This window comes from Pseudophryne corroboree, chromosome 4 (genome assembly GCF_028390025.1).
Source record: "Pseudophryne corroboree isolate aPseCor3 chromosome 4, aPseCor3.hap2, whole genome shotgun sequence".
NCBI lineage: Eukaryota > Metazoa > Chordata > Amphibia > Anura > Myobatrachidae > Pseudophryne > Pseudophryne corroboree.
Window position 1 is genome coordinate 792026879 of NC_086447.1, and position 22853 is coordinate 792049731.

The window sequence follows — 22853 nt, forward strand, 5'->3', positions numbered from 1 at the left end:
TTGGCAAAACCTCCCTGAAATTTTTTTGTCGGATTCGGGTGTGTTTTGGATTCGGGTGTTTTTTTTTTTTTCAAAACCCCCTTAAAAACAGCTTAAATCATAGAATTTGGGGGTAATTTTGATCCTATAGTATTATTAACCTCAATAACCATAATTTCCACTCCTTTCCAGTCTATTCTGAATACCTCACACCTCACAATACTATTTTTAGTCCTAAAATTTGCACCGAGGTCGCTGGATGACTAAGCTAAACGATTCAAGAGGGCGGCACAAACACCTGGCCCATCTAGGAGTGGCACTGTAGTGTCAGACAGGAAGGCACTTAAAAAAATTGGCCCCAAACAGCACATGATGCAAAGAAAAGAGAAAAAGAGGTGCACTGTGGTCGCTGGGCGGCTAAGCTAAGCGACACAAACACCTCAATATCACAGGAATTATTCGTTCTAATCAATGGTATTATTGGTACAAATCACTGGAAGAAAATGACAAAATCACTGGAATCATTTGGCAAGATCACTGTAATTAATAATTAATTATAAATCACTGATATTAAATGGTTAAATCTCGCTATCGCCTGCCTAGTGAAGTGAATCTAGATAGGATTTTGTACCGGGGACACAATAACTTCATCAATTGTCTAAATCCCAATGCACTAATGGCGGAAAACAGGTGCACGTCTAACAGCGCACTGATTATACTGAGAACTGATTATACTGATCAATCACTGATTATACTGAGAACTGATTATACTGAACACTGATGATACTACGGAGAACTGACACTGAGCAGTGAGAACAGCACTGGACTATTGTACTGTAGTATACTGGCCACCACAATGCTGCACTGTACTACTATATACTGCTCACAACAATGCAGCACAGATATGGATACTTGCAGTGACACGGAGCTGCAAGATACAGCAATGACCTACTGTACAACTATATACTGTTGGTCACCAAAATTCTGCACTGTACTACTATATATACTGCTCACAAAAATGCAGCACAGATATGGAATGGATACTTGCAGTGACACAGAGCTGCAAGATACAGCAATGGCCTATTGTACTGTACAACTATATACTGTTGGTCACCAAAATGCTGTACTGTACTACTATATATACTGCTCACAAAAATGCAGCACAGATATGGAATGGATACTTGCAGTGACACAGAGCTGCAAGATACAGCAATGGCCTACTGTACTGTACAACTATATACTGTTGGTCACCAAAATGCTGCACTGTACTACTATATGTACTGCTCACAAAAATGCAGCACAGATATGGAATGGATACTTGCAGTGACACAGAGCTGCAAGATACAGCAATGGCCTATTGTACTGTACAACTATATACTGTTGGTCACCAAAATGCTGTACTGTACTACTATATATACTGCTCACAAAAATGCAGCACAGATATGGAATGGATACTTGCAGTGACACAGAGCTGCAAGATACAGCAATGGCCTACTGTACTGTACAACTATATACTGTTGGTCACCAAAATGCTGCACTGTACTACTATATGTACTGCTCACAAAAATGCAGCACAGATATGGAATGGATACTTGCAGTGACACGGAGCTGCAAGATACAGCAATGGCCTACTGTACTGTACAACTATATACTGTTGGTCACCAAAATGCAGCACACTGAGCACAGATATTTGCAGCACACTGAGCACAGATATGGAGCTTTTCAGGCAGAGAACGTAGATATTTGCAGCACACATATGGAGCGTTTTCAGGCAGAGAACGTAGATATTTGCAGCACACAGAGCATAGATATTTGCAGCACACTGAGCACAGATTACGGAGCTTTTCAGGGAGAGAACGTAGCCACGTCCTCTCCGTTCAATCTCCAATGCACGAGTGAAAATGGAGGCGACGCGCGGCTCTTTATATAGAATACAAATCTCGCGAGAATCCGACAGACGGATGATGATGTTCTTCGGCCGCGTTCGGGTTAACCGAGCAAGGCGGGAAGATCAGAGGCTGCCTCGGAACCGTGTAAAATAGGTGAAGTTCGGGGGGGTTCGGATCTCGACGAACCGAACCCGCTCATCTCTAGTTATAAGGCTCTTCCAGAGTCGGTCATCTCCCAATACAGCCTTCAGACTGATTGGAGATTTTCACCAAAACATAAAACAGTCTCCAAGCCCCAACAAATCTAATCTATAAAATATACAATGATTTATAACTTTGTGCAGGTCTTGCAAAGGTATGTCCCTTTCCAGGGTGTTACCATACCTGCAAACATGTGACACACAGCTCCCTGCTCTGTACATGCCATGCTACCCACATATGCCACCATTTTGCTATACAAATAGTCTTTAATGAACCATGAATATTGTTATCTGAACTAACATCCATCAAAATGTAACCGATCGATTGTCTAGAGTAGATCCCACTGAACTGATATGCCGCTGCTTCCCACTGAATTGATATGATGAATTATATTATTATGTATATTTGTTCAGTTCACAAAATAAAATGTGACCTCAATGAAGTGATTCACTACAGCAACAGTCTTCTGTTGAATTGGGGCCTGATTCTGAGAAGTCTGCATGCATTTGCAGCTGTGAATGAGACGCCCATCGGCGGCACTGCAAATCCCAGCATCTGCAGCAGATGAGTCAATTATCAAAGTTCTGAGTAGGAAGTAAGATGGCAGAGCCATTGCAGCTGCATGCATGCTCTCGGTCATAACCTCAAACAGCCCCCCAAAACGGTCACGACACGCCTGCATTACCTCCCCCCCGAACAGTCTCTGTCAATCACTTTGCAAATATATCCTCTCTGCGACCACCGCCGCGCGTGCAGACTGCCGATAATGACTCAACAGCGAAAAAATCGGGTTTGCGTACATCTCTGAACGTTGAATGTATTGAGACATATTTAGGGCTTTTCGTGTGCTTGGGGCAATTATAGTACAGGTCAAGTATCCCATATCGGGGATGCTCTGGGCCAGGAGCATTCCGGATATGGGATTTTTCCGGATAACAGAATACCTGTTATCAGGACAATGTCCGGTGGTCTGCGGCGGGGTCCGGTGCGTCGGCGGTAGGTCCTGGGATTAGTGACGGTGAGGGAATGGCTGCAAAGTCATTCCACCACCTGTCTGTGATTGGCCACAGACTCAGTAAAGTCATGATGCTGGCCGCGTCGTGGCGTCACTACAGGGGCAAAATATTCCGGTTTTCGAAATATTTCGGTTAAAGGGTATCCGGACAATGGATACCCAACCTGTATATACGGGCAATTATAGTATACTGTATAGCGTTTCCCCTTTAATTCTTAAAAAATGTTTCAGAGAAATGCTGCATAACACTTTTATTTTGTTTTAGATTTTTGAGTTAAAGCCAATAACTCATTAAGCATGGAGATCTTAAAAAAACAACAAAAAAAACAAAACCAAACAAAAAAAAACCCCAACAACAATGTTTTTACCCCCCTGAGCTCTGTTTCATAGTTGTCTTTGCAGGGGAGATCGCCTTCTTTTGTAAACCATTAGCTCTCTGCTTTGTTGTTTTTCTGAGAGTAGCCGAGCGCTGGGTTTATTTGGAATGGGAAGGAAAGTGTTTTGCTTTGTAGCTCTCCTTAATGTGCCCTGGCCGAGAACGTTGATTAGGTTATGACCATTTCATTCTAGCCGGAGTGGAATTTTCCACAGAGTGGGAGCAGTGGTGAGGTTGCTCTGACCATGATGCAATCAGGCAAATGATATGAGTAGGATTTAATGCTGCAAGGACACATCTGCAATCTGTTTCTCTTCCTTTAACATTTACTCCAAGAAGTAACCTCAGATAATTACATTTAGAATTTATTTCGACTGCTCAGCCTCAGCCTGTGAGAACTGTTTTAATAGGAAAGGAACTTTACAATCAATGGTATGCTAAAAGTTATCTTGTTATAATCCGCACTTTTATCCACCAATGAACATGTGCCAAACTCTTTGTTCCCTTGTAGACAGGTGATGCTAATTTATGCATAGCTGCCAGCCGCCTTAACCACCAGGAGTGGTCCCAGGTATTAGAGATTTGTCCTTGGAAATATCCTTACTTTTCAAATGACACATATTGGAGCTAATGCAAAAATAAGAATTTACTTACCGATAATTCTATTTCTCGTAGTCCGTAGTGGATGCTGGGGACTCCGTAAGGACCATGGGGAATAGCGGCTCCGCAGGAGACTGGGCACAAAAGTAAAGCTTTAGAACTACCTGGTGGGCACTGGCTCCTCCCCCTATGACCCTCCTCCAAGCCTCAGTTAGGATACTGTGCCCGGACGAGCGTACACAATAAGGAAGGATTTTGAATCCCGGGTAAGACTCATACCAGCCACACCAATCAAACCATATAACTTGTGATCTAAACCCAGTTAACAGCATGATAACAGAGGAGCCTCTAGAAAAGATGGCTCACTACAGCAATAACCCGATTTTTTTGGTAACAATAACTATGTACCAGTATTGCAGACAATCCGCACTTGGGATGGGCGCCCAGCATCCACTACGGACTACGAGAAATAGAATTATCGGTAAGTAAATTCTTATTTTCTCTGACGTCCTAGTGGATGCTGGGGACTCCGTAAGGACCATGGGGATTATACCAAAGCTCCCAAACGGGCGGGAGAGTGCGGATGACTCTGCAGCACCAAATGAGAGAACTCCAGGTCCTCCTCAGCCAGGGTATCAAATTTGTAGAATTTTACAAACGTATTTGCTCCTGACCAAGTAGCTGCTCGGCAAAGTTGTAAAGCCGAGACCCCTCGGGCAGCCGCCCAAGATGAGCCCACCTTCCTTGTGGAATGGGCTTTTACAGATTTTGTCTGTGGCAGCCCTGCCACAGAATGTGCAAGCTGAATTGTACTACAAATCCAACGAGCAATAGTCTGCTTAGAAGCAGGAGCACCCAGCTTGTTGGGTGCATACAGAATAAACAACGAGTCAGATTTTCAGACTCCAGCCGTCCTGGAAACCTATATTTCCAGGGCCCTGACAACGTCTAGCAACTTGGAGTCCTCCAAGTCCCTAGTAGCCGCAGGCACCACAATAGGTTGATTCAGGTGAAACGCTGAAAACCACCTTAGGGAGAAACTGAGGACAAGTCCTCAATTCCGCCCTGTCCGAATAGAAAATCAGATGAGGGCTTTTACAGGATAAAGCCGCCAATTCTGACACGCACCTGGCCCAGGCCAGGGCCAACAGCATGACCACTTTCCATGTGAGATATTTTAACTCCACATATTTAAGTGGTTCAAACCAATGTGACTTTTGGAACCCAAAAACTACATTTAGATCCCAAGGTGCCACTGGAGGCACAAAAGGAGGCTGTATATACAGTACCCCTTTCACAAACGTCTGAACTTCAGGGACTGAAGCTAGTTCTTTCTGGAAGAAAATTGACAGGGCCGAAATTTGAACCTTAATGGACCCCCATTTCAGGCCCATAGACACTCCTGTTTGCAGGAAATGTAGGAATCGACCTAGTTGAAAATTCCTCCGTCGGGGCCTTACTGGCCTCGCACCACGCAACATATTTTCGCCAAATGCGGTGATAATGTTTTGCGGTTATATCTTTCCTGGCTTTGATCAGGATAGGAATGACTTCATCCGGAATGCCTTTCTCCTTCAGGATCCGGCGTTCAACCGCCATGCCGTCAAACGCAGTCGCGGTAAGTCTTGGAACAGACAGGGTCCTTGCTGGAGCAGGTCCCTTCTTAGAGGTAGAGGCCACGGATCCTCCGTGAGCATCTCTTGAAGTTCCGGTTACCAAGTCCTTCTTGGCCAATCCGGAGCCCGAATATAGTGCTTACTCCTCTCCATCTTATAATTCTCAGTACCTTGGGTATGAGAGGCAGAGGAGGGAACACATACACTGACTGGTACACCCACTGTGTTACCAGAGCGTCTACAGCTATTGCCGGAGGGTCCCTTGACCAGGCGCAATACTTGTCAAGTTTTATAAACACGTGGAAGACTTCTGGGTGAAGTCCCCACTTGCTGACAGTGCTATCACATGATTTTCCGCCCAGCAAAGAATCCTTGCAGCTTCTGCCATTGCCCTCCTGCTTCTTGTGTCACCCTGTCTGTTTACGTGGGTGACTGCCGTGATGTTGTCCGAATGGATCAACTCCGGGTGACCTTGAAGCAGAGGTCTTGCTGAGCTTAGAGCATTGTAAATGGCCCTTAGCTTCAGGATATTTATGTGAAGTGATGTCTCCAGGCTTGACCATAAGCTCTGGAAATTCCTTCCCTGTGTGACTGCTCCCCAGCCTCGCAGGCTGGCATCCGTGGTCACCAGGACCAAGTCCTGAATGTCGAATCTGCGGCCCTCTAGAAGATGAGCACTCTGCAACCACCACAGAAGAGACACCCTTGTGCTTGGTGACAGGGTTATCCGCTGATGCATCTGAAGATGCGACCCGGACCATTTGTCCAGCAGGTCCCATTGGAAAGTTCTTGCGTGGAATCTGCCGAATGGGATTGCTTCGTAGGAAGCCACCATTTTTCCCAGAACCCTTTCATTGATGTACTGAGACTTGGCTCGGTTATAGGAGGTTCCCGACTAGCTCGGATAACTCCCTGACTTTCTCCTCCGGGAGAAACACCTTTTTTCTGGACTGTGTCCAGGATCATCCCTAGGAACAGACGACGAGTCGTCGGAATCAGCTGCGATTTTGGAATATTGAGAATCCAATCGTGCTGCCGCAACACTACCTGAGATAGTGCTACACCGACCTCCAACTGTTCCCTGGATCTTACCCTTATCAGGGAATCGTCCAAGTAAGGGATAACTAAAATTCCCTTCCTTCGAAGGAGTATCATCATTTCGGCCATTACCTTGGTAAAGACCCGGGGTGCCGTGGACCATCCATACGGCAGCGTCTGAAACTGATAGTGACAGTTCTGTACCATAAACCTGAGGTACCCTTGGTGAGAAGGGTAAATTGGGACATGAAGGTAAGCATCCTAGATGTCCCGAGACATCATGTAGTCCCCTTCTTCCAGGTTCGCAATCACTGCTCTGAGTGACTCAATCTTGAATTTGAACCTCCGTATGTAAGTGTTCAAGATTTTAGATTTAGAATCAGTCTCACCGAGCCGTCCGGCTTCGGTACCACAACAGTGTGGAATAATACCCCGTTCCCTGTTGCAGGAGGGGTACCTTGATTATCACCTGCTGGGAATACAGCTTGTGAATGGCTTCCAAAACTGCCTCCCTGTCAGAAGGAGACATCGGTAAAGCCGACTTTAGGAAACGGCGAGGGGGAGACGTCTCGAATTCCAATTTGTACCCCTGAGATATCACCTGAAGGATCCAGGGGTCTACTTGCGAGTGAGCCCACTGCGCGCTGAAATTCATTGAGACGGGCCCCCACCGTGCCTGATTCTGCTTGTAAAGCCCCAGCGTCATACTGAGGGCTTGGCAGAGGCGGGAGAGGGCTTCTGTTCCTGGGAACTGGCTGATTTCTGCAGCCTTTTTCCTCTCCCTCTGTCACGGGGCAGAAATGAGGAACCTTTTGCCCGCTTGCCCACGAAAAGACTGCGCCTGATAATACGGCGTCTTCTTATGTTGAGAGGCGACCTGGGGTACAAACGTGGATTTCCCAGCTGTTGCCGTGGCCACCAGGTCTGAAAGACCGACCCCAAATAACTCCTCCCCTTAATAAGGCAATACTTCCAAATGCCGTTTGGAATCCGCATCACCTGACCACTGTCGTGTCCATAACCCTCTACTGGCAGAAATGGACAACGCACTTAGACTTGATGCCAGTCGGCAAATATTCCGCTGTGCATCACGCATATATAGAAATGCATCTTTTAAATGCTCTATAGGCAATAATATACTGTCCCTATCTAGGGTATCAATATTTTCAGTCAGGGAATCCGACCACGCCAACCCAGCACTGCACATCCAGGCTGAGGCGATTGCTGGTCGCAGTATAACACCAGTATGTGTGTAAATACATTTTAGGATACCCTCCTGCTTTCTATCAGCAGGATCCTTAAGGGCGGCCATCTCAGGAGAGGGTAGAGCCCTTGTTCTTACAAGCGTGTGAGCGCTTTATCCACCCTAGGGGGTGTTTCCCAACGCACCCTAACCTCTGCGGGAAAGGATATAATGCCAATAACATTTTAGAAATTATCAGTTGTTATCGGGGGAAACCCACGCATCATCACACACCTCATTTAATTTCTCAGATTCAGGAAAACTACAGGTAGTTTTTCCTCACCGAACATAATACCCCTTTTTGGTGGTACTCGTATTATCAGAAATGTGTAAAACATTTTTCATTGCATCAATCATGTAACGTGTGGCCCTACTGGAAGTCACATTTGTCTCTTCACCGTCGACACTGGAGTCAGTATCCGTGTCGGCGTCTATATCTGCCATCTGAGGTAACGGGCGCTTTAGAGCCCCTGACGGCCTATGAGACGTCTGGACAGGCACAAGCTGAGTAGCCGGCTGTCTCATGTCAATCACTGTCTTTTATACAGAGCTGACACTGTCACGTAATTCCTTCCAACAGTTCATCCACTCAGGTGTCGACCCCCTAGGGGGTGACATCACTATTACAGGCAATCTGCTCCGTCTCCACATCATTTTTCTCCTCATACATGTCGACACAAACGTACCGACACACAGCACACACACAGGGAATGCTCTGATAGAGGACAGGACCCCACTAGCCCTTTGGGGAGACAGAGGGAGAGTTTGCCAGCACACACCAGAGCGCTATATATATACAGGGATAACCTTATATAAGTGTTTTTCCCCTTATAGCTGCTGTATTTTTAATACTGCGCGTAATTAGTGCCTCCCTCTCTTTTTTAACCCTTTCTGTAGTGTAGTGACTGCAGGGGAGAGCCAGGGAGCTTCCCTCCAACGGAGCTGTGAGGGAAAATGGCGCCAGTGTGCTGAGGAGATAGGCTCCGCCCCCTTCTCGGCGGCCTTATCGCCCGTTTTTCTGTGTATTCTGGCAGGGGTTAAATTCATCCATATAGCCCAGGAGCTATATGTGATGCATTTTTTGCCATCCAAGGTGTTTTTATTGCGTCTCAGGGCGCCCCCCCCAGCGCCCTGCACCCTCAGTGACCGGAGTGTGAAGTGTGCTGAGAGCAATGGCGCACAGCTGCAGTGCTGTGCGCTACCTTGTTGAAGACAGGACGTCTTCTGCCGCCGATTTTCCGGACCTCTTCTGTCTTCTGGCTCTGTAAGGGGGCCGGCGGCGCGGCTCTGGGACCTATCCATGGCTGGGCCTGTGATCGGTCCCTCTGGAGCTAATGTCCAGTAGCCTAAGAAGCCCAATCCACTCTGCACGCAGGTGAGTTCGCTTCTTCTCCCCTTAGTCCCTCGATGCAGTGAGCCTGTTGCCAGCAGGTCTCACTGAACATAAAAAACCTAAAACTAAACTTTTCACTAAGCAGCTCAGGAGAGCCACCTAGTGTGCACCCTTCTCGTTCAGGCACAAAAATCTAACTGAGGCTTGGAGGAGGGTCATAGGGGGAGGAGCCAGTGCACACCAGGTAGTTCTAAAGCTTTACTTTTGTGCCCAGTCTCCTGCGGAGCCGCTATTCCCCATGGTCCTTACGGAGTCCCCAGCATCCACTAGGACGTCAGAGAAATGGGCATAAATTAAAAAAAAAAACCATATGTATGTCCGCATATATGCCAAGTGGTGCACCTGCATGGGCCGCATAGGTAACTAATGTGCGGCATCATCAGTGCACACTGCAGTATGTGTGAAGTCTTGTGAGGATACGTCTCTAAGCAGACGCGCTGGCGCATATGTGCTGGTCTGTATACAGTATGCCGCATCCCAACATGCCCTGACTGAACGTTTCCCATTCCCAACCCTGTTCCTCTGAGTTTGTGAGATGTGTACAAAGGGGGTTATTCACAGAAGGTGGCAGAGTTTGCTATCACAGTAAAAATCTGCAACCGTACTACTTAACATGCTGGGGGCCGCCAGCACAGGGCAAGGCCGCCCAACATGCGTGGCGCTGACCTGTGATGCAATGGCAATTCAATTGGGATCGAATACAGGTTGAGGTTGACCCCTGCCTACGCAGCATAGCTGCATAGGCAGGGGTCCAGCCACTGTGTTTCCTATATGCAGGAAATGCAGGCAGATTCATTGGCCGGCCCCCGAAAACGGCCATGACGCTCCTGCATTTCCTCCTCTCCTCACCCTCAATGCTGCATCACCGCTCATTGCCTGTCAATCACTGTGGTCGTTGCGCGCGTGCAAGCTGCACCACCAGCTCTGCAAGCATTGCAATCAGCTCTGAATAAGGCCCAAAGTATGTACTTGCAGGCAGGTCGAAAATCTCCTGCACAATATGCCAACTGGTGTAGTGCTTGCTCTGCATGAGACCCGTTGTGTTTTTGTCTTCTTTTTGAGGTGATATTTGTTAGAAATTACTATTGAAAACTACTTTACGGTGCTTTGTATTGATTGTTTTCCAGACCTGACAGCAGACTATAAAGAGCTTAAAAAATAATGCAAAAAATCTATAATAATGAAATCCAGAAAACATGACATGGTATGTTTTGTAGTGCTCCAAGAAAAGTACAGCGCTTGGTATGTTTACATGCCCTGGCTTGTGCAAAGTGTCCTTGGAAACTATTTAGAATGTTGGCAAGTTAGATGTGTAAATAATATCTGTATCAAGTCAGTTCAGAAGTCATCACTTATAACTGGTTCACATGTCATCACTTTAGTGTCCTTTACTAAAATGTGGGTATTGTATATTTATTATACATCCAATACTGTAAATGACTAGAGAGAGATTAGGAGTCACCTTGGCGGTCTGTGATCCGCATACAAGTATTCTGCCTGCAGCCTTGTGCTTTTATACGGTCACAGAACTCCACAGTGACTTTTAATATCCCTAGATTTTACAGTAGTGAGTGCATGTACCATATTTATTAGGATTTGGCAACCCCCGGCTCTCCTGCTATTGTGGAACTATATGTATGAGCATGCCTTCCCAGCCTCTCTACGGCTAGATAGTCATATGTTCTATATTTGTCCCTTTTAAGCTACCAACCTTCTATTAAAGCTTTGTTAAAAAGATCTCTCAATTATTTTTTTAAACAGATGATGTTGAAATACATATTGTAAGATTAGACGCTTTACAAACATAGGACCTAATTCAGTAAGGATTGCAAATTCTTCTAATTAGCAGAATTTGCAATCCTTTTGCTAGCATGCTGGGGGCCGCCCATCGCAGGGCTAGGCCGTCCGGCATGCTGACCGCCGCCCCCCCTTCAACAAGCAAAAATTGCAAATGCATCGCAATTTCTGCTTGTAAGCAGAAATTAGGGGTCCCTCCATGTTTCCTATCACGATCACGCTCCCCGCCACACACCCGTTCCCGTCACACCGCCCCCCATGTGGCCGCCCCCGCAACGCTCCGTCTCCTCCCTGGAAACTGAGCATTGCCAAACTCCCCGCCCGCCTCTGCCTGATTGACAGGCAGAGGCGATCACATTTTCTGCGGGCCCCCACAGAAAATGGGGGCGCTGCGAATGCACCTGCATCTTTTTCTCATTTTTTGCGGCTGGATCGCAAAAAATGAGAAAAAGATGCGGGCGCATGCGCATCCAACCTGAATTAGGCCCATTACCTCTTCTCCGTCCATGTGGTCGTTTTTCCCATTGAAACTGAATGTAATCCAGGACTGGCAATAGGCCTGGATATGAGCTGCATATTACACAACTAAAAATACATGTAACAAATAAAAAGACTAATCTATTTTTCCAAATGCAATTCACAGTTTCCTTCAACTAAGTAAATAATTTGTGATTACTGCAGTTATTGCTGGAATATGAAATGGCCATATAGGGGAAAGTAAACCTGGCAGATTATCCTTGCACACATCTCTGTACAGTAAATGCCTGTAATCAGTGAATGAGCTCTCTCAATGATTATAGGGACCTGGGCAGCAGGTGTATCTTCCATGTACAGACCTGTGGAGTGACATTTGTCACAAGCAAACTACTACTTCTTCAGATCCATAATCAACAATGCCAGAATTCTGCAGTTTATGTGCACCATTCACCTAAACACTGGAGCTCAGCCTATACTCAACCTGTTAATTCACTAGGGACTAATGATGGCAGAGGCATAAGGTACTATGGGGCATATTTATTATAGGCAGAAAAGTCCTGTTGCTGGAGATTGGGCTTCTCCATATTTCAGAAGTCCACTGATTGCTATTGTGCAAAACGGCTAAACCCGTCTAAATAGCTTGGATGAGCGTCCAAAGTCTGGTTTCGGCACTTTGGGCACACAAATTACGTAATTTTTTTAACACACTTTTTCTCGCACCTCCTGAGGCTGCAAGAAAAAAAAATTGTGGCTGCTGTGGCTAATTGGAGTCTATTGGAGCAACAATTGAATAGCTCTGATAGACCGTCATCCCTTTAGATTGTCAACCGGTGGCGCACGCCACAACTGAATTGGCCCCCTTATGTTATACTGAGTCCCTAATGAATTTGTAGGCCGCATGGGTTCAGCCCACAGTATGGATGCCTCCTCTATGAGTGACATGCTCCATCTAAACCTATTAGGCTGCTAACCCCTCTTCGGTCAATAGATTTTCAAGCCCCCAGCAGCATATTTAGTACAAATCTAACCTTAATGTACAATTAGCATCTTAAAAATAAAATTCCCTCCTTTGATGTGGTGGAATAAAGGCGCCATACTGATCCCTCTGCAGGAACTTCCTGACAGGACTTTATTTTCCTACACTTTCTTTAGCATTCTCAGCTGGGGATTCGCCTTCCACTGCAGCTGCGTTTCACCTTCCAAAATGCTGATCATGTGCCGGCTTCACATGGAAGTTAGAACGAGCTAAAGAAAGTTTAGAAAAATAAAAGCAAACTTTTTTATTACATGTAGAGAATGTGACACAGAACAGTAACCCTATTATATGAACTGAAATGTAAATCTCCATTGAACCAATACTTGATTATGAAGTGTCACATTAAACATTTTGGTGGGAACAGCATATTCAGACAAAGGGAAGGTGAGGAAAAAATGAACGTTCTTATGTTAAACTCTATGTATGAGGTATCTGTTCATAAATGTGAATGTGATAAATGTATGTGTGTTTTATCTGGACCACATGGAACCCTGCCCTTTAATTTAGAACCCAGAACAGGACACACCATCAGCTACATTACAACCCGAAATAACTTTACTGTCTGCAACCTGCATTCGTATGAATACCAAAAACTGTGGATCAGGATTTTTAGAACAGTTATTGAAGTCACTTTTTAAGGTTCTGCTACCTTAAGTTGTGTCCACTATATATTTAAGTCCAAATGCATAATGTCTGGTGGTTTTTTTTTTATATACTTTCTAAAGGTAATAAGATATCTTCAAAGACAACTTGACCCCATTATTTTTATTTTTGACAGCAATGACTTAAAAGAGAATGGAAATGGTGGTAACTGTGGGTCACAGTAAACGAACACTAACAGAAAAATAGTATATACACATATGGATAAACAGCAGGCAAGAGGTTAATCCCTTGCTGCCCTTCTTTCAGATGGAACCTATCAGGCATTCATCTTGTCATGTTTATTGGTGTGTGTGTGTGTGTGTGTGTGTGTGTGTGTGTGTGTGTGTGTGTGTGTGTGTGTGTGTGTGTCTGCGTGTGTAGGACAAACGGCTACTGCTATGCGTTATTCCTGTACTGCACCTATCAACATAACCTAAAGACAAAGAAGGTATCCATAATAACTGGTATGGCACTGCCACAACCATTAAACACACCATGGAAAAGAAACAAATCTGAAACGGACGCACCCAGTTTTGCCCGGGTTTAAATTTTCCAGATCTAAAGTTATTAATGAGTTGGATGTAACTGTCAACATATTAAAAAATAATTAGCAACTTAGCAGCTCTTCCAACACACCCATGAGGTGGCTGTCCAGTGTCGTTTTTGTTTTTGGGTTGTCGCCAGTAGCCCTGATCCCCAGTTTTTCCATTGCGAGATGTGTTGACAGTTTTCCTTCTGTTATTAATGTTGCTATTCCAAGGCATTTGGGTACACAATATTTTTTTTGTCTTCCCATCTCTATTTCTGTTGGTTACATAGAAACACAGAATTTGATGGCACATACTGTAAGAACCACTTGGCCTATATAGTCTGCCCCTTTTTTATCCTTTAGGTAATCTCAACCCTTAATGAACCTTAGATCTTTGTAAGGATATTCATATGTCAATCCTAAACATGTTTAAATTGGTCTACTGTCTTAGCCTCTGTCACCTCTGACGGGAGGCTATTCCACTTATCTACTACCCTTTCTGTCATTGGCGATTCTATAATGGGTGCAGTGTTTGCGAGGCACACGGGCCCCCAGGTCCAGGGGGGCCCACCCCGCACACACTGCACCCATTTAGTAATTTTAGTTATTATTTTAGTTCATTGATTTATGGTTATTTCTGTCAGATATTACAGTTCATTAAAGTTTTCATCCAAATACAGTGGAAGGCCCAGAACAGGCTTCCTGTGTCAAAGTTCTGCCCAGCATACACCAACCAGGACCCCAACCTCCTATATGTCTTCTGTGATCCAATCTTACCACTATGTGAATTTTTCCTCAAAAACCATCCAGTGGAAGGCCCAGAACAGGCTCCCTGTGTCAAAGTCCTGGCCAGCGTACACCAACGGTAGGTCTGACTGGGACCCCAACCTCCAAGTATGTCTTCTGGGATCCAATGTTACCACTTTGTGAAGTTTTCTTCCAAATCCATCCAGTGGAAGTCCCAGAACAGGCTCCCTGGGTCAAAGTTCTGGCAGGCGCATTCCACCCTGATGTCCAACCAACCCCCTAGTATGTCTTCTGGGATGCAATGCTACCACTGGGTCAAAGTTCTGGCCAGCGTACACCAACGGAAGGTCCGACGGACCGACCCCAACCCCCTAGTATGTCTCCTGGGATCCAATGTTATCACTCTGTGATTATCACTCTGTGAAGTTTTCTTCCAAATCCATACAGTGGAAGGGCCAGAACAGGCTCCCTGGGTCAAAGTTCTGGCCGGCAAATTCCGCCATAAGGTTCGACCAGGGACCCTAACCCCCCTAAAACCTGGCCAGGATACAACTGGACCACTTTGCGTTGATTTCATTATAGGACATGAAATATGGACTGTTGGAACAATGACTAAATAACAAAATCCCAATACAGTTAGGGTAAATCATACCAATACATGGGGAGATCATACCTAAAATTCTCTAATTTAGATCCCTTATATTTAAGTATTCTCCCTCCCCCCAAAAAAAAAAACAAGCAAACAAACTCAGTAATACTCTTAAACTTAGTAACTTTAATACTACTATTTTTAAACCTCCCTTCTGCTCTCAAAATTCAGTTTGATATTTTGTAGGATTATTGACAGAATAATCCTACAAAATATCAAACAGAATCTCACACTCTTTGACACATACAATTAAAACATTTAGTTCTCGTTACATAATCCTCATTAATTTACATATGTTGATGCCCTATACAGTATTTCGTTTTGATTATACATATTCTCTTGGTATCACAGAGTCTACGATAACTTGTTTTATTATCAATATATAAAGTTTCTTTTTATCTTAATATGTACTATATATTTCTTATATTATATGGTCATCTTCATATTAAAGTCATGACTCTACAGTACATTTCCTGTTTTATTATTTGCATTTATTGTGCTCCTAGTCCCCGATATTGGTTCTTGATCACAGACCAGGATTATGCATGGTGAAATTGCATCTATACCTTACCTGGGATGCAGTCAATTTACTGACATTCAAAATCCCGACGGTCAAAATACCGACAGCACTTGACCAACGGTCAAAATCCCGACAAGGTTAAAATGCAGACATTTAAAATACCGACAAGGTCAAAATACCGACATTTATGTCGACAGGTCAAAAAGTCAACCTACATTTTTCCTGATTTTTTTTTTATTGAAACTGACTTGTTCATACTTTACCATCCCAGTGGACCTGGAGGGGGAATATATTAGTGTGCCGAGCGCAGCGAGGCACTGTGCCCGAAGCATGGCGAGTGCAGCGTCATTTCGACTTATGTCGACATACACGCCAAAAACCCAATGAAAACGTGTGTCAGCATTTTGACTTGTCGACATTTTACATGTCGGTATTTTAAATGTCGGAATTTTGTCCATGTCGGGATTTTGACCATCGGTCAATTGCTGTCGGGATTTTGACCATTGGGATTTTGATTGAAGGTATTTCATACCGATCCCCCCTTACCTTGCCTTCTGCCCTAATCAGGACGTTCCACAAGAGCTCACATGTAACATTCTTTGTTTGCCTTTATAAAATTCCCCTCATGATAATAAATGGTAGATGTTTATTTCATTGATTATATGATTATAATAAGAATTTACTTACCGATAATTCTATTTCTCGTAGTCCGTAGTGGATGCTGGGGACTCCGTCAGGACCATGGGGATAGCGGGCTCCGCAGGAGACAGGGCACATCTAAAAAGCTTTTTAGGTCACATGGTGTGTACTGGCTCCTCCCCCTATGACCCTCCTCCAAGCCTCAGTTAGGTACTGTGCCCGGACGAGCGTACACAATAAGGAAGGATCTTGAATCCCGGGTAAGACTCATACCAGCCACACCAATCACACCGTACAACTTGTGATCTGAACCCAGTTAACAGTATGATAACAAAACGAAGTAGCCTCTGAAAAAATGGCTCACAACAATAGTAATAACCCGATTTTTGTAACAATAACTATGTACAAGCATTGCAGACAATCCGCACTTGGGATGGGCGCCCAGCATCCACTACGGACTACGAGAAATAGAATTATCGGTAAGTAAATTCTTATTTTCTCTAACGTCCTAGTGGATGCTGGGGACTCCGTCAGGACCATGGGGATTATACCAAAGCTCCCAAACGGGCGGGAGAGTGCGGATGACTCTGCAGCACCGAATGAGAGAACTCCAGGTCCTCTTTAGCCAGAGTATCAAATTTGTAAAATTTTACAAACGTGTTCTCCCCTGACCACGTAGCTGCTCGGCAAAGTTATAATGCCGAGACTCCTCGGGCAGCCGCCCAGGATGAGGCCACCTTCCTTGTGGAATGGGCATCTACATATTTCGGCTGTGGCAGGCCTGCCACAGAATGTGCAAGCTGAATTGTACTACAAATCTAGCGTGCAATAGACTGCTTAGAAGCAGGAGCACCCAGCTTGTTGGGTGCATACAATATAAACAGCAAGTCAGACTTTCTGACTCCAGCCGTCCTAACTATATATATATATATATATATATATTTTTAGGGCCCTGACAACGTCTAGTAACTTGGAGTCCTCCAAGTCCCCAGTAGCCGCAGGCACCACAATAGGTTGTTTCAGGTGACAACGCTGACACCCCTTTAGGAAGAAACTGGAGACGAGTCCCAGTTCTGCCCTGTTCAAATGGAAAATTCTAATATGGGCTTTTGTAAAACAAAAACCGCCCATTCTTTTTGACAATCGCCTGGCCGAGGCCAGGACTAACAACATGGTCACTTTCCATGTGAGATATTGGTCAACAGCATGGTCACTTTCCATGTGAGATATTTCAAATCCACAGATTTGAGCGGTTCAAACCAATATGATTTTAAGGAATCCCAACACTATGTTGAGATCTCACGGTGCCCCTAGAGGCACAAAAGAACTGTATATGGAATACACCCTTTACAATCTGGACTTCAGGAACTGAAGTCAATTTTTTCTGGAAGAAAATCTACAGGGCCGAAATTTAAATCTTAATGAACCCCAATTTGAGGCTCAAAACACTCCTGTTTTCAGGAAGTGCAGAATCGACCTAGTTGAATTTCCTTCGTGGAGCCTTCCTGGCCTTACCCACGCAACATATTTTCACCACATGTGGTGATGACGTTGTGCGGTCACCTCCTTCCTGGCTTTGACCAAGGTAGGTATGACCTCTTATGGAATGCCTTTTTCCCTTCAGAATCCGGTATTCAACCGCCATGCCGTCAAACGCAGCCGCGGTAATTCTTGGAAAAGACATGGTACTTGCTGAAGCAAGTCCCTTCTTAGCTCCCCAGGCCCTTAGTCCTCTGTGAGCATCTCTTGAAGCTCCGGGTACCAAGTCCCTCTTGGCCCATCCGGAGCCACTAGTATAGTTCATACTCCTCTATGTCTTATAATTCTCAATACCTTGGTTATGAGAAACAGAGGAGGGAACCCATACACTGACTGGTACACCCACGGTGTTACCAGAACATCCACAGCTATCGCCGGAAGGTCTCATGACCTGGCGGAATACCTGTCCCGTTTTTCGGGCGGGACGCTATCATGTCCACCTTTGGTCTTTGCCAACGATCCACAATCATGCTGAAAAACTTCCCTATGAAGTTTCCACTCTCCCGGGTGGAGGTCATGCCTGCTGAGGAAGTCTGCTTCCCAGTCGTCCACTCCCGGAAAGAACACTGCTGACAGTGCTATCACATGATTTTCCGCCTAGCGAAAAATCCTTGCAGTTTTGTCACTGCCCTCCCGCTTCTTGTGCCGCCCTTTCTGTTTACGTGGGCGACTGCCGTGATGTTATCCCACTGGATCAATACCGGCTGACCTTGAAGCAGAGGTCTTGCTAAGTTTAGAGCCTTATAAATTTGCTCTAAGCTTATTTATGCAGAGAGAATTCTCCAGACTTAATCACACTTCCCTGGAAATTTTTTCCCTGTGTGACTGTTCTCCAGCCTCTCAGGCTGGCCTCCGTGGTCACCGGCATCCAATCCTGAATGCCAAATCTGCGGCCCTCTAGAAGATGAGCACTCTGTAATCACCACAGGAGAGACACCCTTGTCCTTGGATATAGGGTTATCCGCTGATGCATCTGAGGATGCGATCCGGACCATTTGTCCAGCAGATCCCACCGAAGAGTTCTTGCGGGAAATCTGCCGAATGGAATTGCTTCGTAATAAGCCACCATTTTTACCAGGACTCTTGTGCAATGATGCACTGACACTTTTCCTGGTTTTAGGAGGATCCCGATTAGCTCGGATAACTCCCTGGCTTTCTCCACTGGGAGAAACACGTTTTTCTGGACTGTGTCCAGAATCATCCCTATGAACAGTAGACGTGTCATCGGAAAAAGCTGCGATTTTGGAATATTTAGAATCCACTCGTGCTGACGTAGAACTACTTAAGATAGTGCTACTCCGACCTCCAACTGTTCTCTGGACCTTGCCCTTATCAGGAAAGCGTCCATGTTTCCTTTTAAGAAAAATCATCATTCCGGCCATTACCTTGGTAAAGACCCGGGGCGCCGTGGACAACCCAAACGGCAGCGTCTGAACTGATAGTGACAGTTCTGTACCAGGAACCTGAAGTACCCTTGGAGAGAAGGGCAAATTTGGACCTGTAGGTAAGCGTCCCTGATATCCAGTGACACCATATCGTCCCCTTCTTCCTGGTTCGCTATCACTGCTCTGAGTGACTCCATCTTGATTTGAACGCTTGTATGTAAGTGTTCAAATATTCCAGATCTCACCGAGCCGGTTGGCTTCAGTACCACAATATAGTGTGGAATACTACCCCCTTCCATGTTGTAAGAGGGGTACTTTGATTATCACCTGCTGGGAATACAGCCTGTGAATTGTGTGAGGGGGAGATGTCTCGAATTTCCAATGTACACCTGGGATACTACATGTAGGATCCCGGAGTTCCCTTGCGAGTGAGCCCCCTGCGTACTGAAACTCTTGAGATGACCCCCTACCGCACCTGAGTCCGCTTGTACGGCCCCAGCGTTATGCTGCGGACTTGGCAGAAGCTGTGAGGGGCTTCTGTTCCTGGGAATGGGCTGCTTGCTGCAGTCTTCTTCCCTTTCCTCTACCCCTGGGCAGATATGACTGGCCTTTGCCCGCCTGCCCCTATGGGGACGAAAGGACTGAGACTGAAAAGACTGTGTCCTTTTTTGCCGATATGTGATTCGGGGTAACAAAAAGTGGATTTTTCAGCTGTTGCCATGGCCACCAGGTCCGATGGACCGCCCCTTTATACGGCAATACTTCCACATGCCGTCTGGAATCTGCCTCACCTGACCACTGTCGTGTCTTCGTCTGGCAGATATGTAAATCACATTTACTCTTGATGCCAGAATGCAAATATCCCTCTGCGCATCACGCATATATAGAAATGCATCCTTAAAATGCTCTATAGTCAATAAAATCTTGTCCCTGTCAAGGGTATCAAAATTTTCAGTCAGGAAATCCGACCAAGCCCCCTCAGCGCTGCACATCCAGGCTGAGGCGATTGCTGGTCGTAGTATAACACCAGTATGTGTGTATATACTGTCATGATATTTTTCAGCTTCCTATCAGCTGGCTTCTTGAGGGCGGCCGTATCTAGAGACGGTACGCCATGTTTTTATAAGCGTGTGAGCGCCTTATCCACCCTAAGGTGTGTTTCCCAACTCGCCCTTACTTCTGGCGGGAAAGGGTATACCGCCCATAACTTTCTATCGGAGGAACCCCACGTATCATCACACACTTCATTTAATTTATCTGATTCAGGCAAAACTACAAGTAGTTTATTCACACCCTACAAAATACCCTTATTTGTGGTACTTGTAGTATCAGAAATATGTAACAGCTCCTTCATTGCCCTTAACATGTAACTCGTGGCCCTAAAGGAAAATTACGTATGTTTCTTCACCGTCGACACTGGGGTCAGTGTCCATGTCTGTGTCTGTCGACCGACTGAGGTAAATGGGCGTTTTTACAAGCCCCTGACGGTGTCTGAGACGCCTGGACCGGTACTAATTTGTCCGCCGGCCATCTCATGTCGTCAACCGTCTTGCAGCGTGTTGACATTATCACGTAATTCCATAAGTAGACCATCCATTCCGGTGTCGACTCCCTAGAGAGTGACATCAACATTACAGGCAATTTGCTCCGCCTCCTCACCAACATTTTCCTCATACATGTCGACACACACGTACCGACATACAGCACACACACAGGGAATGCTCTGATAGAGGACAGGACCCACTAGCCCTTTGGGGAGACAGAGGGAGAGTTTGCCAGCACACACCAAAAGCGCTATAATGTATATAACAACCCTAGAAGGTGTTGTTTCTATATATGCGCTCTTAATATATCATTATATCGCCAATTTATGCCCCCCTTCTCTTTTAACCCTGTTTCTGTAGTGCAGTGCAGGGGAGAGTGGGAGCCTTCCTCACCAGCGGAGCTGATCAGGAAAATGGCGCTGAGTGCTGAGGAGAATAAGCTCCGCCCCCTTTTCGGCGGGCTTTTCCTCCCGGTTTTTTAATAACTGGCCTGGGTTAAAATACATACATATAGCCTTAATGGCTATATGTGATGTATTTATTTGCCAAATAGGTATTTATATTGCTGCCCAGGGCGCCCCCAGCAGCGCCCTGCACCCTCCGTGACCGTGTCAGTGAGCCGTGTGACAACAATGGCGCACAGCTGCAGTGCTGTGCGCTACCTCTCTGAAGACTGTGAAGTCTTCTGCCGCCTGTTTCCGGACCTCCGTTCCGCCGTCTTTCTTCAGCGTCTGTAAGGGGGATCGGCGGCGCGGCTCCGGGACGAACCCCAGGCTGACCTGTGTTCCGACTCCCTCTGGAGCTCAGTGTCCAGTAGCCTAAGACTTCAATCCTCCTGCACGCAGGTGAGTTGCCAGTCTCTCCCCTAAGTCCCTCGTTGCAGTGATCCTGTCGCCAGCAGGAATCACTGATTAGAAACCTAAAAAAAAACCTTACTAAATAGCTCCTTAAGAGAGCCATCCAGTTTGCACCCTTCTCGGACGGGCACAAAAACCTAACTGAGGCTTGGAGGAGGGTCATAGGGGGAGGAGCCAGTACACACCATGTGACCTAAAAAGCTTTTTAGATGTGCCCTGTCTCCTGCGGAGCCCGCTATCCCCATGGTCCTGACGGAGTCCCCAGCATCCACTAGGACGTTAGAGAAATACAAGTAGTTTAGGACCCATCTTACAATGGGTCAGGGTCTGTCAAAGCTCTGCCCCCTGCCATCCTTACCCTCCTCTCGGCTGTCATTCTCACCAGCAGTGGGAGCCTTTGGCTGGGCTCCCAATGTGCATGTCAGAGACATGACAGCCATTCACAATTATTATATAGATTCTGGCATTATTATGTTATTATATGTTAAGATATTGATGTCCTTACTTCCACAAGGCTTCTTCTATGCTATTTATCTTGTATGCGCTCCATCGTAAAATGTTCCACTAGAACTATCCCGGCATATAAAAAATATTGAAGCTACTGTATACTATAGCCACCTATGTATTGAATTAGGTGTATAATAAATGCTCAGGGGCGGATTGGGATGGAAAGCCAGCCCGGGAAATGTATGGAAGCAGCTCTATTGGGGGTGCGGCTTGATGAGGGAATGTGGTCTGTCCCGGGGGTGGGATCCCTCCTCATAGGACCTGATTGTACACAATTGCGGCCTTAATTGCATCTTTTGCTGCTGTTGTGTCTGAGACCAGGGGCGGATCGGGAACTAAAAGTGGCCCTGTAAAATGTTGTAGAAGTGGCCCGACATGGGCTGCACAAGAGGTATAACATACCGTGTAGCCATGGCAGTATCACTGGACGGCAGAGTTGCTGTACTGCAGAGATGGAGTAACAGAATGAATAAGGACAATGCAATGTACTGAGTGTGGTAGGCTACCTGCCATGTGGGGGGTGGGGCCACATGACAACACACAAAACAGGCCCCACAGACACGTCAGCCTACCAGGAATCTTCCTGGTGAGCCCTATGGTCAATCCTTCCCTGTAATGGCTACTCATCCATTAAG

The 22853-nt window shown here is 45.8% G+C and overlaps 1 protein-coding gene across 5 annotated transcripts in view; it reads right to left on the reverse strand.

Moving 5' to 3' along the window:
• THADA (THADA armadillo repeat containing) overlaps nucleotides 1–22853 on the reverse strand; it is a 1252206-nt gene that overhangs the window by 556550 nt on the left and 672803 nt on the right. The gene's annotated exons all lie outside the window — the stretch shown is intronic.